The following is a 6,164-nucleotide window of genomic DNA, read 5'->3' as shown; positions in this document are numbered from 1 at the left end:
TGAAATGAGGTGTGGATGTTCCTACAAAGAAATTAATATGAAAGTATATGTAACGATACTAAGGATGATCAACTTCAATAGCCATGTATAACCTGAAATGTTATTTTCTGTGTCTTCTTATTTTTCTCACTGGAAATATCAGACTGCAAAGTTCATACAAGGGGCATAGGAAAGTCCTTTTATCCTGGAATTGCTCTTGGTCCTAGAGCAGGGGTGACTAACCTTTTCCCAAGTCGTGGCATTCCACGAATTTTAACATTCAGACATACACTTAAAAACATGTCTACTGCTGACAGTTTTCTAACTGGCTTTTGTTAGGACAGGGTAACCAAATTAAAAGTTATTTTTTAAATTTTAATAACTATACAGGGTGTCCTGTAGGAGCTGATGCGGCCTTCGTCTCACCAACCGTTTGTCGTAATTGTTCTGTTCGCCTCAGGAGATATAGCGCAATAACTTTCTAATTGGAAGTTAGGGGGGGCGTATAAAAATTTAGATTTGATTTATATTTTTATTTTGTTACACACACTATTTTCACTCTTTTCTTTTGAACGTGTTTTAAGCATTTTTTAAATTGAAACCATACCTCTACGACGGATGGTTGATGAGATAAAGGCCGCACTAGCACTTACAGAACACCCTGTATACAATCCCGTGTAATATGAATGACGCAGCCGAACACGTTATTTGGATACTTTTTTACAACTGAAAGTATGATTGTAGGATCACATGTTATTAGAAGTATAATTAATTAGAATCACGTGTTATTCCAGGATAAAGGGCTTTCCTTTGCACCTTGAATAACTGTATTGGAAATCATAGTACCAAACACATACATTCATGGATCCAGAGCAGGATAATATGGGCAGTGGTGGATCCTGTTTCTCGCATGAGCAAATAAGGGCACGTGACCAGGCCCACAAATTTTCGGGGCCCATTCGGATGCCAAATTATTATTTTAATTTTTTACAAAAATATGATAAATATTTTCGATTTTTGATCGTCTCGAGAGGAGGTACGCCTCCGTCTGTCTCAAAGAATGCTATATCTAAAGGGCCTCGAAGAGTCGTGTTCTACCAGGGCTGCAACTTATGACGAACAGTCCTAGTGAATTACTATTCCCCCTGTGGATATTAATGCTTGAGCCCATCCGTGCACGACCCGAGGGCCGTGCGGAGGGGGAATTAAAATAAGTTAAAATTTATGAAAGTAAGCCTGTGGTGGCCTGTAGGCCACAAATGCTCAACCCATGGCCCGCAGAACAAATATGGCCATTGGCCTCATCTGGTAATGTCCGCGACCTCATATCTAGTTTTGCAAAAATAAACTAGCAACACATTCTCAGATCACTCAAGTGAGCCATTGAACAGTTCCATATCACTTAAGTTGTCCGTGGCACCATAGGCGTACGCAGAATTTTCTCAAGGGTGGATTTCAATACTTTTGGAAAGCCCCCTTTTCAAGGGAGGTTGCGTTTTTTCCCGCAAAGTAACACTATAATCTCGGCTTTGGGGGCTTTTGCGTACACCATTGCGTGGTACAATCACTGATAGCTAAAGTTGCCCGCAGCACAGTTCTAGAGCACTTAATCGGCCTGCAGAAGACATTTACATTTACAGATCACTAAAATGACTCCCGATGCAGTTCCACATCATTCAAGTGGCCATCGGCAAATTCTCAGATCCCTTAAGTGACCCGTGGCCCATTTACAGATCACTCAAGTGGCCCGCGATAAGTTTTCGAACGAATGAATTGGCCTGCCCTCTCAAAAAGGTTAAGCACCCTTACTGTAAGCCATTAGTAAGCAGGTATTTATAGTCATGTTTGGGGGGGGGGGCTAAGAAAAGTAATATTGCCCGCCAAGACACATGATGCTCTTAAGACAGCTCTGCGAGCCAGAGCAGTCCTTAGGGGGTGGGTGACAGGTGCGGTCGCACGGGTCGCACTTACACTAATAGAAGTAAAAACAAAAATACACATATCACGTTGTATATTTTCATTTCTGAAATTTTTTCTCTAATTAATTCTGAATTTTCACCATAAAATTCTGAGATTTTTTTCTCTCTTTTATTCAGAATACCCATTAATTTTGAGATTTTTTTCTCCCATTAATTCTAGGATTTTTTTTCTGTTTAATTCTGAATTCCCATTAATTCCGAGATTTTTTCTCTCTTTAATTCTGGGATTTTTTCTGTCTTTAATTCTGAATACCCATTAATTCTGATAGTTTTTCTCTAATTAATTCTGATATTCCATCGCAATTCTGAGATTTTATTCTCTCTTTTATTCTGAATTTCTATCAATTCTGAGATTTTTTCCTTTGCTTAATTCTGAATTTTCATGATTTCGGGGATTTTTTTTTTTTTAAATATTCTGAACTTCCGATATTTTTTTCGCTCTTATAAATTCTAAATCTTCATCAATTATGGGATTATTTTTTTTCCATTGATTAAAAAATTCAGAATTTCCACTGTAAGTAGATGTTTTTCAGCGCATTCCCTTTTATATCCTGCGATAATGTGTAACTCTTTGGAGATGTCGATTCCCCTCCACACAAAATATATAAAATCGGTCTAAGGAGAGCCCCCCCCCCTCCCCCGAGAAATTACTTTCGCACCTCGCCCCCTGGTAAAGGGCGGCCCTTCTGCGAACACCCCCGATGACAGTATGAATCGGATCGGGGACTGCTGGACTTCATTATGAAAACTGGAATCCAATCAAGAAATTACAGAGCGGAAAATTAAAGGTCGAGGAAGTAAAGAGATATACCGAAGGAGGTAGAAAACAAGAAGTGATACTATAGGATAGACACATATATGGGGAGATACAGAGCAGCCTAGTAGTAGCCCCATCACAGTAGGCTGCTACGGTCTCCATTTTCTTTTCTCAATTACCGACTTCCTGATTCATCACGAAGCTCTCGCTAACTGATGACTCTCTCCTCTCTCATGATGAAAAGAGAGTCGCAGAAAAGGTTTTTTTTGTTGTTGTTGTTGTTATTATGGGTGCCACAACTGGAACGGATAGAGGCAATTATCGAGACCAGCCAACCAAAGACAAACATACACCAAACAAACCTAGTATGTGAAGGAGGAGGCCAAAGACATGGACTTTCTCCTATTTTCACGTATTCTTTTCACAGTGTGTAATATGACAAATACCATATGTGTACGCAGGACATGGCCTCCACACATCCTGGAGCAGGTCTCCCTAGGCCGGGACTTTTGTGGGGGGGGGGGGGGGGGGAGGGCCCAGGTCAGACTTTTCCCGGGCCCTTCTATAGCTGACAGCGTGAAAAAAGCAAAAAATGATGAGAATTGTCCCGGGCCTCAGGGCTAGGGCCCTGTCAGCCCCACCCTTGCGGGGGTCATGACGCAGAGCCAGACTTATAGGTAGGTGCGGAAGATGCAGCCGCACTGGGTCGCTAAATTTTATGGGTCGCCGCAAAACGGAATGAAAATATTTTTACTGAGTTATACATTTTGACTTGGTAATGAAGCAATAGCTTAAAATTCTTTCCACGACAGGATTTTGACCCCGCCCCCCCAAGTCAAAATTGCTCGCTGGTTTGGTGCTCTGGGTGCTGGACTAGAAGAAGAGCTAAATTCTTTCTTTAATGACGTTTAAAACTACACAGGAGAGGCATGGGTGGAGATACGGGGGGGGGGGAGCGTGGGGAGGGCATCCCCAGAGTCAAACGTAGAGTCGACTGATCTAATGTATATATGTATAGAGGAATTGACGTCATCATCATCGTGCCCCCTCCCACACTTCCAAGCCAATCTCCGCCTATGAGGAGGGGGGGGGGGTGGTTGTCGTGCTTGCCCCGATCGAGAGTATTTAGTTGCAGTTCTAAGCAGCGATCGTCTAGCCCCGACAGTCCTTCCACGGTTAGCCGCTGTGGTGGTCGAGTGGTCACAGTGACGGACTTGCGTCGCGAGGTCCCGGGTTCGAACCCGACCGTAGCCACAGTGGTGGTCGGCTGAAGTTGGTTTTCTGTGGTTCCCAACTTCAAGGTGCGAATGTGAGTCAATCTCTCCCCTTTAAAAAGTCTCGCGACAGAGAGCAACAAACACACACAGTACAAATATAATTCAATCATAACAGATCACTCACTTCACTTCTGAATTATAGATGGCAACACTGAAAAATCAAACGCAACACTACATACGCATTCAGACTGTTAGGTACACACACACACAGTTACACTTCCGGCCCAACTCACAAGGTAGTAAATCACCCATAGATGGTAATAGACCTGAGTTGTGCTCGGTTTGCAAGAAAGGAAGCTATTCCACGCTGCCCTGCTGTGACGTTGGAGTAGAGGTGCAGTGGGGGCTCCAGCACTCTCAGTATTTTGCAGCACCGGATTGAGCAACCCTCAGAATTAATTCAGAAATCAAAATCACTATACAAAAAATAAAGACGAACACCCACAAGTCTAAAATACGTGGGACGCCGCTGGTGCCCTACGTATAGATATCATAGACATACTTCCCCCTAGGCTGTACTGTTTTGGCAGGCCCCCAGAACATGGTTCCCACTGTCTTCACAGTGGGAGGGATCCCAACTTCGAGTCGCAAATGCGAGCCGATCTCCCCATTGAAAAGTCTCGCCACAGAGAGCAACAGGCCTACAACGATTAATTATTCAATCATTACACTCCACTCATACTTAGAAAACTGGTGGAAGATGGCAGCACTACATATAACAAGCATTACACAGAAACAAACTTCACATCAGGTTTCACTACACGTACACGCACATTCCCGCATGTACCAATTCGTTAGAGGTTCCTGCAAAGGAATATGGACGAGGTGCATGTCTGGGTTTAGTAGTAGTAGTAGTGGGAGGGATCCAAGCAGTTAACAAAACCACGCTGGAGATGATTCTCCTATAAAGTCACTTTAGTGCACCCCCCCCCCCAATGAAAAATCGGGCACCCAGGGCAAATTTTGCACGTGCCCCTCTATATTAAATTTATAGGGTGAAGAAACGAAGATAACCAAGAATTCGTTCCGGGTTAGAGCCCTGTCAGCCCCATCCTTGTGGGGGCCATGATTGTAGAGCAGTGGTTCCTCAACCTTCAAGTGCACGGGGCCACGCTTACAATTTGTCTCGCTGATTGGTGGGTACTATTGCCCAAATTTATTTTCAAATGGCTTTTTTATTACCATAACGAGGGGCTTTGCCCCGATGCCTTCGGCGTCCAACCCCTCTCCCCCACCCCAGCAATACAACATGCGATACACTACGTAATGCATATAGCAAATCACTATTTTAAGTGTATTACAATGTAGCACAATAAGCAATGCACCACAATCCGCAATAAGCACTGCACCAATACGCAATGCACCATCATCGGCAATATAGCATAACAAGCAATGCACTAGAAACGTGGAATTTTTTCGGTGAGGTCAAGAGAGACAGCGCAACAACTTTCTAACTGGGATTTGGGGCACACGAGGACTGTATAAAAAGTTACTTTTTCTTATTTCCCTTTAATAACTATACAACTCCTTGAAACATGAATGACATATCTGAGTACTACATGTTATTTGGCAACTTTTTCCGATTGGAAACATCCTCTAGGTTCTAGGATCAACAGTTCGCCAGTAAAATGCCATAACCCCCGTTTGCGTATGTTTGGAAAGTATTTTTCACTTCAATACATTTATGTTATGCGAGATTTTTGAGGTTTTGCACATCTTCAATAAGACCCTGTATAAGCAGTACAATTTGAAATACAGCGTGGGCAAAAAGTCCGGAGAAACTTTAAAAATGAATGAAAACCCGAAATAAAAAACGGTTTGCAGGGTTAGCATCGCTATGTCACTGGAATTTTTTTAATACAAGGAAAGAAAATAACTCAAAAACAGCCGATAGGTGGCGCTGACGCACACAAGTCAAAGGAAAGATACGCAAATAACGAACGGAATGCATTCAAATCGTTTATTACAGCAGTATATGTTCTCTCCACGTGACCACCGCCACAGGGATAACACGTTGCCGGCGTGTCACGAATCCAGCAACGTTTTGTTTGCGTGAAAGAAATGCGTCACGTGTGTGCAAGATGGAGGAACTAGTCATACTGTTACTCCGGTCAAGGCATTCCTGATACAGACGTTCGATTTGACACCGGCAGACTTCTGGTTATGGGGATT

This window comes from Pholcus phalangioides, unplaced genomic scaffold (genome assembly GCF_987345545.1).
Source record: "Pholcus phalangioides strain wild (caught in Gottingen) unplaced genomic scaffold, Ppha-v1.0 ptg000015l_1, whole genome shotgun sequence".
Lineage (NCBI taxonomy): Eukaryota > Metazoa > Arthropoda > Arachnida > Araneae > Pholcidae > Pholcus > Pholcus phalangioides.
This window is presented reverse-complemented; position numbering follows the sequence as displayed.